Genomic DNA, 15,452 nt, shown 5'->3' on the forward strand with positions numbered 1-15,452 from the left:
AGGTTCCATCGCGGATCACAGATTGGAAACGAGAGCACGGTGTTAGCATTCGGCAGGGACTCGTGTTCCGACTCGCTAAACTCGAGTTCCAGCTGAACGCTGGCGCATGCGCTGGTGGCCCCGCGCTTGCTTCCGCTATGGTCCTGCTTAGAATTTGGCGGCTTTCTGTCCTGGTGACGCTGCCCAAGCGCCGTAGTTGGTCTTCAGCGAGAGGCAGTGTCTGGAGCGATCCCACAGCTGTTTCTTTCGTTTTCGCCGTTGTTTGTCAGCACACAAATGCGCGTAAAAACGAGCCCAATGAGATGCTAAACCCGAGGGCCGCTGTCATCCTGCGTGAACGCGCTTTGTCGAGAGTGTGTTTGTGTGTGTGTGTGTGGGGGGGGGGGGGGGGGGGAGGGAAGGAGATGGTCCTGACGTCACTTAGGCATCACGCGCTCAGGCGCAGGGTTTTTTTGTTTTCTTGGTTTGTTCGTGTGTGTATGTGTGTACGTGTGTGCGTCGTGCGGGCGCGTTCTGGTACTGGGATGTCCCGTTTGGGAACGCGGTGGCGGTGCGCTCATGCCACCGCCGCTTGTGGAGCAGTGGCGTGCCCCCCGCTGGGAGTTCTGCGAATCCCGCCCGGGGGCCGAGCAACACCAGGAAGCGCTCTTGGTGTTTTCTTTGGGTGACCTCACCACTGCTTCTGCTGCGCCGCGACGACAAGCCGGCAGCCAGGGTGGCGGCACACGTAACCTCATATGTCGTCATTCTTTTTTTGTGTGTTTGTGTGGGGGAGAAGGAACGAGAGGGGGTGAGTTGGTAGCGCCATGGCAGCGCCTAATTTCCTGAAATACAGAAGAAAAAAAATCGAAGAAACAAGATTTGAGACAGTGTTGTGTTGTAACATTTTTAATCCCTTGTCTCAAAGGTTTTCATTTTTTTTACCAATATGGGAATATATAGTTTTAACGCGCCTCCTCCTTTCCTTCCCACGGTAGCCCCGTCGGTGACTCTAGTGGCTTATATCCGAACTAGCATGTTTCGTCAATACACTTAGGACTATAGTTTCGAATTACACAGAACAGAGGCACTGAGGATCACGAACTCCATGCTGCGTCAAGAACGTCGTCAGACGATGTCGACATGCAGGCGCGATACCCGTTGATGGTTGCCTTAGGCCGGGGCCACACTGTGCATCATACAAAAGACAGTATGCAGACTTCAGTCACCGCGATATCCGTGGTTTGAATGCCGCCTGCCCAGTTTCTCCTCGAACTCATTGCCAAGCGGCATTCGAAGCACGGATTTCGCGGTGACTGATGTCTGCACTCTAGTCCTTTGTATTATGTATAATCAGTGTGACTCCGGCTTTAAGGTTTTGGGGCTGCACGAAGATGGGACACAGTCACTGTATTCCATTAACTGAAAAATGGGGCTATGCTTTATGCGGAATACTGTGAAACGTTCCATATTGAACAAGTTCGCGAGTAAGGCTATATCAAGGAGCACCGATGCAACCCCTTGTCGGGGGGGAGCGTCCATCCGGACCATTCAAGCTTGAGAGGTTTCGCTTATACCTTCAAGGTCCGCCTTCTTTTTCGTGGCTTGTGCGAATGGGGACGGCTGACAAACACATTCGGATGGTTAAATACGTGTTAGGCCCTGTACAAGGAAAATTTGAAGGTCGCGCGACCGCGGCGTTTTCCGTACAATCAATTCGACTATTCTCTGAATAGTTTACTGCGTGTTTCAGGGGCCGATTTAAGGGCGAAGGGCAGAAGGAGGGGACCGCCCCCTCTAAGCCTCCCAAAAGCAACTGTCTTTATGAAAGAAAAAAACACACAAAATACACCAGTTAAAGATTTTTTTTTTATAGCATATAGATATAGGTTTATAAAATGGATCTCGGTAACTCATCTGACCCATAACGTCCCTCTCTTTCCCTCTCTTTTTTTCTTTCAAGCCTGACGGTGACCCATAAATCCGCCCCTGGCATGTTTAAGAATAACATTTCTTAGGTCATCTAGCGTTAAAAGTGTGGAGTGGAGTATGTCCGCCAAACCGAGATTTCCTTTACTTGCCGACATCAGGGAACGTAAACGAGAGTGAGAGAGAGGGGGAAAGGGAGCAAGGCTGGGGGAAGTATTTCTAGCCCACCGCCCGCGATCAACAAGCCCCAATCTGTTCCACGTGGTAGCACGTGTGGTCAAGGGTTTAGAATACCGGCGTCCTTTACGATCTCCCCGATCTCGTGCCCGTTGAGAGGAAACCGTTTCGGGGGCTTCGGGTCTTAGCGGGTCACAGGGCAGGCGCGACGGTATACGTTGCGTCGAGTTCCTCCAGCGGCGAGCACGTCGCGGGGCCGCGTCTGTGTACGTAGTAATCCCCGCGCTGCTGTCGTTCGTTATCGACGCTGACCTCCCTCGCTCGCAGGTGCCTCTGCGGCGTTCTCGCGGCGGGCGCCCCCCCGATCGAGAATCACGAGACGGGAATGACCCCCTTTGTCTCCGACTTCCTTCTCGCCCCCTTGTGCTCTCTCAACACCTATCCGTACCCTCTCGGTTTCCCTCTTTTTTTTTTCGTATTTATTTTCGGCACGGGCGGAGAAAAAACGGTAACAAACAAACAAGCAGAAACGTTCCGTAGATAGCGGAGGCCCTTGGTGGTGGAACCCGCGGAGACGTCACCCTGACGCAACCTGCGGCGTAATTTACGAGTTAGGGTGGTGATAGTTGCAGCTCTTTTCTTCTTTCCTGGTTCCCCCCAGTAACGCTTGTGGCCCGATCGGCCTTTCTTTCTTTTTTTTCTTTTTTTTCTCTTTTTGAGTTTTGCGCGGGAGGAATTTAATGAACCGCGTGGGTTCGGCCGTTTGTGGCGCGTGACGCTGCTCCAAGTGGAGCGAGCCGCGTGCCGTGCTGCTGCCCGTGTGTGGCTTACGGGATGTTCGAAACGGGATTACGAGTGTCTCGAGCGCATTAATCGGATCGAGGAAGACGACCGCACACTCGCCGAAGCATAACCGATGCCGCGTTTAAGAGCCAGCTTTTTCACGGTACACGGGAGATTATCCGGATCGCTGGAGGAGTTGGGGAAATGTTTATCGAACGTGCACCGCCGAATGTTCCACTTTAGCGTCGGCGGCTTCCTCAGAAGTGAATCATATCTGGCCGGGTTCTATAGTTACCCCATGCAGAGAAACGGGTGATCTGTGTGCTTTGCATTAGCCATACACTACGACTAAAGTAGACTTACCTTTTCTCTCTCTCTCTCTGATCGCGCTGGGGTGGCGCTTTTGCTAAAGGTTTCTGGATGGCAGGTGGATTCGTTGGCCGAATATATTACCCAGCTTGCTAGCATCTAGAGCGACGACGCGTGCCGTTGACTCCAGCGTAACCTACAGGTTTCAATAACACACAGCGCGACACTGCTATCGCTAACGAGCAGTCTTAGGGATGGAGGGCTATCATCAAAAATATGAGTGTAATGGGAAGTGCTCAATTGGGGCACCAATCCCAAGCGATAAAATTTCGTGTCCGCCAATGCCCTTTCGAAGTAAAATGCGAAGAGGCGCCGATGTCGTGTTCGCGCTAACAGTGTCGCGCAGTGTACATTCGTGAAATTACTGAAGTGTCATCGGATTTGGGGGATTTTACGCGCCAAACCAACGACAGGTATCTTGCACGCCCGAACGGAGGACTGAGGATTAATTTGGACCACCTGGAAGCTGTAACCGAAAGCTCGGTTACATGACGACGTCTCCGCTATAAGCCTCTGTCGGAATTGCGGGCGCCTCGGCCGAGATTCGAACCCGCCACCTGGGGATCAGTATAGGCCGGCGCTCTCGCAGCCACCGCGGCGGTTGCAGCGTCATGGTATACGTTAAAGGCTCGTTCACACATGTTGCGCCAACTGCGTTGCGCTGCGTTGCGTCGTGCAGTACAGCGCCTCCTCATTGGCTCGTCGTAAGGTTCGCCATAGCAACAGCTCGACGCAAACGCTCTTAGCGCAGTCAAACGCAACTGTGTGAACGAGCCTTGAGGCTCGTTTAGTCATTTGCCTTTAACCTATGGCTGTGCGACTGTTTGTGATTGCTTGCGACGAGATAGTTGCCACATCTAACGAGACCCGCGTAGCGTGTCGCAGTGGAAGGCAAGGCATCGTAACGCAAGCAGTCACGCTGAAACGAAAATAGGGAGTATTCACTGGCGGCCATAGCTGTGTGCGCGAATGCTGAGCGCGTGCTGACGGCGAGCTTCCACAGTGCTTTTGCAACGTGCATTCCGCACCATCAAGAGTGCCGGTCTTAGCAGCCTATTTATCTGAGCTCGTTCTGAGCATACGCTCTAAACAGCACCCACAAATATGGCGTCTAGTGAATACTCCCTATACCTAAACTAGCCTCGAAACGCTGGTTTAGACATCTGCGTTCTGAGTGTAGAGCCGACTGCATTACGGCCGCTTATACGACGAGATGCTCTATATACGTATTACCGACAGCCGAGAGCCGCGCAGTGGTTCGTATAGCAGAACGCAACACAGCGCAATCGACGCTGATATCTGAAACAACCTCGAAGACCTAAGATTGGAAGTTGTACCGCAAACACCATTAATGTGCGAGTTCAGCGCAGGCTGACTTCTCGCTGTACAAACATGCGTACAAAACAGCTGCCAGGTTTATGACGAGTAACTATAACTTTAGATCGAGTGTTGTCCTAGTGAAAAACAACCTTGACCCAACTCCCTTAACTCGCATAACGTGGTCCGTGTGATTAGAACTGTATCGCAGCATGTTTCATATTGACATCTTCTTGATAAAACCAAGTATATGCTTCCTCCCAACTTAACATACTAAAGGCGAAACCACTCTAGAAATATTTTTTTTTTTCTTTTTCTTTTTTGAAATTGATCATCTGTGCAAACCGTACGTGCTGATATTTTTTTTTTTGTTTTTACGACGAGTTATGGGAATTTATTAAATAAGATTCTGTCCATGACCTCTACAGCACCGTTTTCAATCATTAAGAAATGAAGCTGGGGGAACTCTATGTGTTTAAATTTAAAGTTTCAATCATTCTTGAGTATTTACGTTTAAATTTGTGCTTTTTCATGTTTACATTTCCCCCTTTGATATTAGCATTATAACTGAAACTGGTGCATGCTCATGCCAAATTACCCTATATTTGTCACTTTATTAAAATGGATTTGTCTCCGTCTCGCAATAATTCCTTTTAGGCGCTGCGCGATAACCCGAATAAATAAACAAATACAGCAAATCTGGCTTTGCGAGTATCATTGCACACGCTGCGGACCAAGTACGTCCAAAGACCGCGCTTATAATACATTGAGACACTCGCAGTCACACACGACGAATAGACACCTTACACACGCGCCAGATTACAGCTGCCATTGCTGTCCTTCTCTTGTCTTACTCAGATACGATGCCACTCAAACGAACCTCGACGAGCTTCCACAGCGTTCAATGCCGAGGCGAAGGACACTGTGGAATTTAAAATGGCAATAGCCTGGCCTGCTATGGTAATGATGAAGTGAAGCGGACGGAATAAGAGGAAACAGAAACTAAAGATCGGTTGTGGCGGCGCCCATGCACTGCTGCGGCAAAGCGTCTATAAATTGGTCCTCTTTACCTAAAACTGATCCCCTGTGGGATCAGTTTTAGGTAAAGAGGACCTAAAACTGATCCCACAGGGATCAGTTTTAGGTCCTCTTTTGTTTTTACTTTATATTAATGACGTTGCAAATGGTCTTCAAGTTAAAATTCGCCTCTATGCAGATGATTGCGTTTTGTACAACGAAATCAACTCGGTAGATGACCATGCCTTACTAAATGACTCTCTTGAACAGTTTTTGAATTGGAGTAAAAAGTGGCAGATGGAAATTAATTTTGAGAAATCGGTAGTTATGTCATTTACTAATAAGAAGGAACCGTCTGTTTTTAGCTATGGTACTCGTAATATAATTCTGCGTCAAGTTCACGAATACAAGTATTTGGGTATTTTTTTCACGCCTATTCTCAAATGGGATAAGCACATCAGTTCTATTTGTTCTCGGGCTCTGCAAAGGCTAGGATACGTCAAGAGAACTTTAAAATCTTCAACTAGGGAAGTTAAAATAACGGCGTACAAGACCTTGATTAGACCTATCTTAGAGTACGGTTGTGTGGTGTGGGATCCCTATCTAAAAGGTGATATAAAGCAGATTGACGCAATACAATCAAAGGCAGCTAGATTTATTTGTAATAGATATGACCGCAATTTTTCTCCTACATCTGCCATGACTGACATAGGACTTACGCCTCTTGATTCTAGACGCGCTGTAGAACGGCTCAAGCTCCTGCATAAAATAGTGAATAATAACTGTACACTTAATCGAGAAAAATATGTTAGTTTTGTTACTGAATCACGCACTAGAAGCTTCCATCCATTAAATCTTGTACCATACAGAGCCCACCTTAACTGTTTTAAATATTCTTTTTTTCCTAGAACGATAGAAAACTGGAATAACATAAATGGATCCATTCGTTGTCTCGATTTTGATAAGTTTGTGTTAGAAATACAGTAGGTGTTCTGGTATGGTGCCTGGAATCTGTACTTGAAGTGTATGTGATTGTTTTTGTAATCTTTTGATATTGCATTTTTTAAGGTTTTCTAAGTTTTGTTTGTAGGGTGTGTACATCTTTAATCGATTGTCTTTTTGAATGTATATGTATGTTTTCTCTCCACTCCTGCGATGACCTCATCGAGGTCGCAGTATTTTGAAATAAATAAATAAATAAAATAAATAATAAATAAATTGGTAGAACGGTAACAACGGATGGGCGGCGCAACATTACGGGCTCCTCCCGCTAGAACGAACAACGAGAAACATTGCTGGCAGCCGTATCAGGTGCACCTCGTTAGAAACCTCGTTTACTCTCCCCGGGTGTCACCAACTGGCCGGGAAAGAAGATCGTATTTTGCGAGCAATTAAGCGGCAACGCGAAATATTGTTCGCGTCGCCAAGAAGTTGACCTTGTTTTAACAGCCTACGAAAACCGGTCACGCTAGCGGTTCTGCGCCGCGAAGAACGCATAACCTCATTACAGCAGTGCGCGAAAAGAAGACATCTTAATTTTAAGCCAAGCGTGGGGCTACTTACCTATCCTCTTCGCAGACCGACCACGCCCCCTTCTATTTGTTACCCAGAGAGAGAGAGAGAGAGAGAGAGAGAGAACTTTGTGTCGGATCACCCTTGAACTTTTGTTTATGTAACGAACTCGAGTCCGTTAAGCGAAAGAACGGGCGTTGTTTCCTTAATCGTTTTCCTCTCTCTGTACGCGAGGTGTGCCCGCCTGCCCCGCACAACAACAACACGCGACGATTCTGGAATACACACCGTCTCTCCCTCCCCGCGGCGAAAACGATGAGCGCTCTCGTTTCTCGCGCGGCGTGGGAGGCTGACTGCTCGTTGGCTGTCTCCTCCGGGATGGATGGCTGCGTCCAGAAGAAGGATCGCTCTTGGACCAATGCTCCAAAATGCTCCACCAACCTCCCATGGAGATCTGGGTGCGGGAACCAAAAATAAAGAATGGGCTCTGCGGGGGGAACACCGGGCGCGACGACCGTGGATAGTGTCGGCGCGGGACAAGCAACAAGTCGTGGGGGGGTTGGAGGGGGGAAGCGGGCGGCCGAGGGTTAAGGGAGCAGGTCATGGGTAAGCTTGCGGGCGGCTCTTTTTTTTTATTTTTATTTTTTTTTTTTTTTTATTTTTGTGGCCACTGCCCCGGAGGAAGTCGATCCTTTCTCGATTGCGCCAGAGGTTCCCGCCGCCGCCGACGCTCTTTCTGCGGCGGCGGCGCGCTCGCTCGCGAATGTTGCGGCTGCTGCCAGTTGCGCGTGGGGTGCCGTCGTGCGTGGAAGTGGTCGTCGTCGTCGTGTTCTGCCGTGCTTTGCGCGCGTGTTTGATGCGCGTTCGCGCTGCAAGGATGAGTGCGCCTCTCGCCGACGCAACCAGGTTGGTGCCGATCCTGCCTCCCCCCGCGTGTGAGTGATGCGCGGTTTGCGTGTGTGAGCGGAGTGGTGGTTATTGGTTGATGCGGTGACGGGGACGGGATTGCGTGTAAATGTGCGTGTGACAGGAAAGGTGTCTGTGTGTTTTCGGAAAAGGTTTCCCTCGTGTGTTTTGGTTGGAGAAAACCGTACGCCCCGTCGACTTGACTGTGTTTCTAGGGGATTTTTGCACTTGTTCTGCTTGAGCCGGGATATTGGTTTCGGGAGGTTTCCCGCGACTTCTTCGTGCGTATATATAAATATATACACGCATGTTTTTTTCTTTGATTTATTTTGAGTGAGTCGGACCGTTGCTGATCATTACGTGAGCAGAAAAAAGGCCTTAACAGACTAACGTCAAAACAGACAGTCGCTAACCTTTATCTGGGATGTTACTCTTTTTTTTGCCCGGGACATAATTGCAGTTATTTTACATAACACTTTTACTGGCCCGTTTTTGATACGCTTGTACAGTCCCGTGCGCGTAAAAACAGACAAAAAAAAAAGATTTTTTTTGTGTGTGTTTTTGCATAACGAGGATGCGGTAAACGTAAAGTGCGTTTTGATGCTAATGAACGAATAGGGGAGGGGCATGAAATCTCGTAGACATATTCTCACAGCTCTCGAATGATCCCAACCGGTCCTCTACATTTTTGTTTTTGAACAAAAGTCAACCCAAAATATTTGCAACTTTTTTGCAAAAAAAAACAAACAAACAAACAAAAGTATAATGATTTTTTTATATATATTAAAAAAGTCAATGTGAATCCTTTTTTTTTTAGTTGTGTAATTACACTGCTCCAAATTTTATTTTTATGGAGCATGGAGGCGCCGGCAACTGGCACAGCCTCTGGAAGTATGAGTGATATGACGAGATATGAGTTACAATTTTTAAGCGCGCGGATCACGAAATGAAAGACAAGCGTAACGGGTAAGCTGTTGTCACTGCGCAGATATCTGAAGGAAATATAAGCATACTGAAGTCCGCTCACAATTTTCGCTTTACATGCATGACGCAACAACTTCCTGTTGTCGCGTGCGCTGTCGACGTTTACTCCAATTTAAACGTGCAAAATGGAGAGAAAAAAAGAAAAAGAACACGAGTTTTTTTTTGTTGTTGTTTTATTAACATTATTGTTTTTTTGTCGCTATCGAAAGTGATGTTTGTCGTACCTTATGTTCAAGAAACGTGTAAACGCAAGCAAGCGGACATAAAGTCGGGGAAAAAACAACAACAACAACAAAAAACAGGTGTTTGTTTGTCTATGTCGCTTGCGCTTTCAAGTTTCCTGAGCATCACACATCAACCAGCCCAACAACGAGTCTCGTGAAACGTCTATTATGTGTTTCCTCGCGAAGTGATTGATGCCGCTCTCAGTTCGAACATGCCGGAGGGTAAAAGTCGCAGTAGCGAGTTTCCTGTGTTTCTTTTCTTCTTATCGGCCGATCTTTTCTCTCTCGCGCGTGCGCATTTTGTTCCCGTGAGATTGTTTTGTGGGCCTGCTGTTACGAGCGTGCGAACCGTGTCGGCTCCACGAGTGCCCGTTCCCCGAGAAAACAAACTAGTTACAGATACGACTGCTGGATTTCCTCCAACTCGATCCTGCGGACACCCCGGCGATTGCCTTAGCGGGGACGCTTGCGATTGCGGTTTCCGTCCGGTGTGTGTCACTGTTCTTTTATGTTTTACATAGTTTTCCTTGACCGCTTTTGCAGTAGGACGTTTGTTAACCTTTGACTTCTTATTAGTAGGGCTGTGGACATATGAAAAATTGTTAACGATGAATTGGCGCCCTCCAATTGAGAATCTACCTAACTAAAACATCGTGAGATATGTCTTGCTTTCCTGCAACGTAGCTATTCGATTAAAATATTGTAGTAGAGGTCAGCGCGATGATTTTTCTGATCTTTCATACCCGTTACTTTGGGCGGAAAGAAGAAACAGCCGTATTCCCAACTTCCTTTGCTAAAGTGATGCTTGCCGTTATTTTTCGCTGACCACTAAGTTCGTACGTCAGTACTAACTTGGGTGCAAAATGGCATGCTTCGAACGAAGTTATAACGAGGAACAAATGTAGTGTAGTTATTAGGCACGTTTTGTTTACATTTTGTTTGAGCAAAATTACCAGAACTTCAGGGTTGTGTACAATTTTATTAATAGCGTCGCCAGTGATTCACGTCTGAATTCAGTTTAGCAGCGCTGTGTACGTCGCCCGAGATAATGCCACGGATCACTTTTGATTGATGAATAAAAAGTAGCCGCATAATAACGCATTCATGGATTAACTTCGGAGCTCCGCTTATTAGTCATTACAAATTTATCTTTCAGCAAAACGAAAACATGTGGTGCTGTTTGTGCCACTAGACTGTGCAAAGAGATGTCAGTTTCCCAAGTCGCTTCGTTTCCTCGCTGCAGGTAGTCATAATTACACGACCACTCGCAACGCACTGTTAACTGTTCACTACACTCATCTTACTGTAACGTGTATTTCTTTTTCTGTGTTGTACTAGTTTTCTATTGGGTTTTGATATATTTCTCGACTCTACTTTTATTAAACATCCTTTCCCCTTCTCAGATTAGTAGGGTACCCATAGTTTGTTGCTTGTTATAACTTCCATCGAAGCATGCCATTTGTACCCAAGTTAGTTCTGACGTACAAACTTAGTGGTCAGCGAAGAATAACACAAGCGTCACTTTAGCAAAAAAAAAAAAAAATTGGAAATACGTTTTTTTGTTTGTTTAATATGTATGTTACTTGCGCTTTACACACAGGGATTACACTTCGTGGCTGACGTGTTCGGGAATGGCTGTCCAAATTCTCCCGGTGCGTCACGCTGTGTCATTACCGAGAGAAACGGAACGCTCGCCACATAGTCTAAACGTGAGCCTGTTTACACCGCGCCTTATCTGAAGCACGCTTCACTTATCGCGCTCCGCAGACGTGCAATAACGTTCACCGCATGGATCTGTGGACGACGAAGCACGCGCCGATAGGGCCTGTACTTCCCTGCACTTCGGTGTCGCGCATTCTCGCCTCGGGGGCTCTTTTGAAGGAACGGCTGGTTTTTCTCGTTTTGTGTTCGTACTTCGCACGTCTGTTGTCATCAGTGCTCTCCTCTGCCGACAGATGCATTGTTTTCTGTCGCATCCATCACGATAACTTTGGAATGGGAATACGAACGAAGGATGTTACGCACGGAAAGAAAGGAGAAACGTGCAAAATGTTCGGAATGTGACCGCGGAAAAAAACCGAGCGTTTTGCTCGTCCTTGCGACTCACTATACTGTATTAGCGACAGTGCAGTTTCCTTATTCCTTTCAGCAGCAGGTTTGTAGCTCCGTGTTAAGCGAACATCAAACGCGTACTTCTTTCGCGAGCTCTAACCGAGAACAAGTGTCCACACGGAGTGTAAGTTCGTCTGCTCTTTGCGCATTTCGTGCGTTTGTTTTGTTTACACTCCAGATGCGCAGTATGGCGGACGCTTATGCGCCGAGAAGATGAGAGAGAGGAGGAAATGAGAGCGCGCGGAGGGCGTCAGAACGCCGAACTCTGGTTGGAATGATTAGTGGGTAGACCTAAAGACCTTTGTCTCCACTGCACTCGTCGAAGAGCACGTTAGAGCGCAAAACGCCTGCTTACGGCGTTCGCCTTTCGCATTCGAACGCATTCAACGAGTGCAGTAGAGACAAAGACAGCCTTTGTCTCTTCTGCATTGACCCTGGATACATACATCATCGTCTGCCAACGACCATGTTCGATGGTCTGTGGAAAAAGCCCAGTGGAACCTTGGGTCCATCGCTTTCTTAAACAACCACCGTTCAACGTTAACAGTCCGACGTTATACTCTTATTTTCGTACGATGAGAGCAAATTAAGTCCCTTTTAAGACGTCATAGTGAATGTTTGACCCAGTGTAGTAGGCCGGCGACACGTTTGGTCGCGCACTTCGCCAATAGGTTCCCTTTGCATTCGATCTCCACCGCACACAGAGGGGCGCAAGCCGATCCGCCGATCTCAAAAGGGTTATCACGTGTCTTTGGCCGTCCGTGTGGTCTCGAAAAGTTGCAGCTGTACTGGCACGGACATAAATTGGATGACTTCGATGTTTTTCTTTGTTTTTTTTTTTAGGAATTTCTTCATTTAAATAAGAAACCTGCTAAGAGAGACCACCCGGGTCGAGGCCCATTTACTCCGTCTGCAACAAATCGTATACATAGTGGTTATTGTCCGTGATACATGAGGAGGCACGCTTGCTGTCCTCGTCCGGGGAGACCAGTTTGCCCGATGTTCACTCGTCCGGTTCTTGTTATCTTAAATACGTTATTTTTTACGGTGCTTCTTTTTTTATAAGAGGCCACCCATCCTGATCTCTTTACCCATCCAGTAGGAACATTGCTGAGTGTATATTTCGTCATACGTTGTTAACGAGAAACAAAGCCTGCATACGAACTTCTCTCTCCACGAGCATGGTGGTTGTAAGAGATGGATGAACGAAAACGTTCAACAGCCTAAATAATTTGATTAATATATAGAATATTGTGCATATATATATATATATATATATATATATATAAAATAGAAGACACAGGGGAGCGGCTCTATTTTTTCGGTATTCGCAACTTTCACGGCATAGGGGGCCGCGCTATAATTCGTATCAAAATGTCTGTCATCTAGATAGTTGTCGTAGAACCGCTGAACGAGATTCGAACTGTAAAAAGGGGCTCCACATGGCGAGCCGGAGTCAGTCTCGCCCCAGCGTTCGATTCTCCTGTTACGCCGACTTCGACGCCCGCGGCGCTCTGTTGTTAACTTCTGTTTCCTTTTTGTTTTGGGCTCGCCCCATTGAACGTTTGTTTCCTCAGTTATTGCTTGTTCATCACCTCGTCATTTGTGACAATACTTGCGATTCAAAGGCTATACGTTCACCACGCCCCGATGCGACTATACGGTGCCCCTCCTCGCTTATGCAAGCCGCGGTCAGGCACCTAGAACACCGTGCAAAAATACGGTCTGAGGCGTGTTTCTTCCTTGAACGGACGTCACATTGGTCATGCATAAACCGTCTGCAGTCATGTTTCAAGCATACAAATGTATGAAGCAAACGGGGTTCGAAAAATGCTCGAGGCGCGTCCGCGGATTGATAAAGCTGTCATCGTGTTTGCAGCGAACTCTTTGGTGGGGTGAAGTAAAGTCACTTTAGGGTGAAGGGCGGACAGTGTGCGGCTGCGGCTAGGACGCTCGCGGCGCGGTGCGGTGCCACTTCTTCATTCGTAAAGCGCAGTAAACCAGTTTTTTTTTTTTCTACTTTTCTCTCTTTGCGTCGCACTCATCGTGCTCCCTTTTATTTATTTATTTTTTCTTCTTTTCTCGCAGATACGCGGTTGCAGATGACGGCGTGGAGAAGGCGGGGGCGGCGTCAGCCGCGGGAACAAGGCGTCGTGCATCGCTTCAAATAATCCTGCACGGTCGCTGCTAAATCGCGCGGGTGAGTGTTTCTTTCTTTTTCTTTTTAACCCTATCGGGCGCTTTTAGATCCAACTTCCGTCGCTACCGACGCGTGGACTGTTTGTTTCTCTCCGCGTTGACGTTGATCGAGTACCGTCTCTCGTGTAGCCTTGCGAAGGGCCGTCCGAGCAGAGACTACGACGAACGGTTTTATTTGGAGGACGGCGGGGCGCGAAGCGGACGCGGAAGCTGCTGAAACCTCCCGCGTAACTGACGCTCGATTTGTCGCTTCTGGGAACGGCGGATTGGGTACAATTTATAATTTTTTTTTCCAGCGTGTTGCTCACGTTCTTGCACGCGATTAACCTTTTCCGAGAAGAGTCATGCTCACGCCTAGGTTCTTTCCCTTGCCGCTAGGTTATGGTGGGCTAGAAGGGAACGTGTGGCTAACGCTCGGGCGAGAACGGTCCGGCGTTTCGTGCCCATAAAGCGCAGTATCGTATGCTGGCACTAAAGTTCCCGGATGAAATTCACGCTCGGTGTTTCTTACGAGTACGGCCAATCATTATTGTGGGAATACGGAAGACACGTGTCATTCTCTTCGAAAAGCGGGGGGATCGGTGGCCGAGTGGTCTAGTGCGCACTAAACGCACACCCGCTCGGAGCACATGGAGCGAAACCTCGGGCTGCAGAACCTAGGGATCCTGGGCTCAATCCCCGCCCCTGCCCGTTTCGATCTGGATGAGCATCGTACCGGCGTGAGATCGTGTATCACTACTGTGTGGTGCACGTTAAAGACCCCCAGGTTAGCGGTTGTACCGCACTGGCTAAATTGCTCATCTACAGCTGAGACGCCAGACTAACTTTCGGCTGTACAAACATACAGCAATTTGCTTGCTTCGAAAGGCCGCTCATCTCAGTGCTTCTCCGCCATTTGCTTCCAAGCGGTGGCGCATTTGACGCTACTTGCGAACACAAACGCATCGAGGGGCTTCAACTGGCACCTGAATGCGGCGCCGCCAGAGCTAGAAAAGGAGGCAAATGTGAGCAGAAATGGGCAAATTTGGTATTTCATTCCACTCTTTAGGGGTGCGGTGAAGCCGTAACGCCGCATTCATACTGGCGGCTGAACCGCATTCGCCAAGCGGTTGCGAGCACGGTTGCTTATAGAAGCGGTACAAATTTACGCGGATTTGATGATGAAAACGAGCGGATCCGCTTCGCGGTTGAGATTCGAACGCCAGCACAAATGTGAATATGACCTCTTATATTTTCCTTGTGTACCTTTACGAGCTCCGTCTATGTTTGGGATCCAATTTTCAAATAATTAACTGGTGTTCCATGCGTGGCGCCGCTTCCAGCTCACGGATGAGACCATGGCGTTAGTGACAGATCAAGCGTGGGACCATTCTCGAGCGACCGCCACGCCGCCCTTTCTAGCTCACCTTTGTTGTATGTTGTCGTCTGTTTATTTTGGAGTGAAGGAAAAGTGGGAAGGTCGGATGACTAGGTGTCATCATCGTCTTAATAATGAAAAAAGTTCTACAGAAATACCGGCCAGGTGGCGCAATCCGCCACTCACTGGGAAATAGTTCGTTTATTTATACTTCTGATCCTTGTTCGGGGCTGTTGTATGATCATAGGTAAATGATAATAAACAAACACATAGTAAAAATGGCAAACAATAAATCGTAATAAGTTCAAAACGTTTGGCTGCATATCCATTTATCGATACACTCGTTCGATTATCTTCGTGCGTATATTTTTGTAGGTGTCATATTTATGTATAACAATCGTGTGAGTATATGTGCTCACTTGTTGAAATACTTACATTTTTAGCAACCATTATTTTAGTGATCCTCCCCATCGTGTTATGATTTATTAATGTTTTTCCTCCTAAAATGTGTTGCTAACACTTCCTTTACAGCCGATTATTTCTTTCGCATAGAAATGAAAGGAGATAATGCGAATATCACTGGCTCG

General features: G+C 47.6%; 1 protein-coding gene across 2 annotated transcripts in view; it reads left to right on the forward strand.

The window, feature by feature from the left end:
* Positions 1-15,452, forward strand: part of LOC8041089 — a 289,123-nt gene that overhangs the window by 81,530 nt on the left and 192,141 nt on the right. Inside the window, exons 1-2 of one of the 2 annotated variants that reach the window (XM_029987103.4) lie at positions 7,869-7,989; positions 13,398-13,509. The gene's annotated coding sequence lies outside the window, so the exon portion shown is untranslated. Of the gene's footprint in view, positions 1-7,868; positions 7,990-13,397; positions 13,510-15,452 lie in introns of those variants that run through there. The other variant, XM_040209813.3, reaches the window with a different exon arrangement.

This window comes from Ixodes scapularis, unplaced genomic scaffold, assembly GCF_016920785.2.
Source record: "Ixodes scapularis isolate PalLabHiFi unplaced genomic scaffold, ASM1692078v2 PGA_scaffold0__279_contigs__length_252992795, whole genome shotgun sequence".
Taxonomy (NCBI): domain Eukaryota; kingdom Metazoa; phylum Arthropoda; class Arachnida; order Ixodida; family Ixodidae; genus Ixodes; species Ixodes scapularis.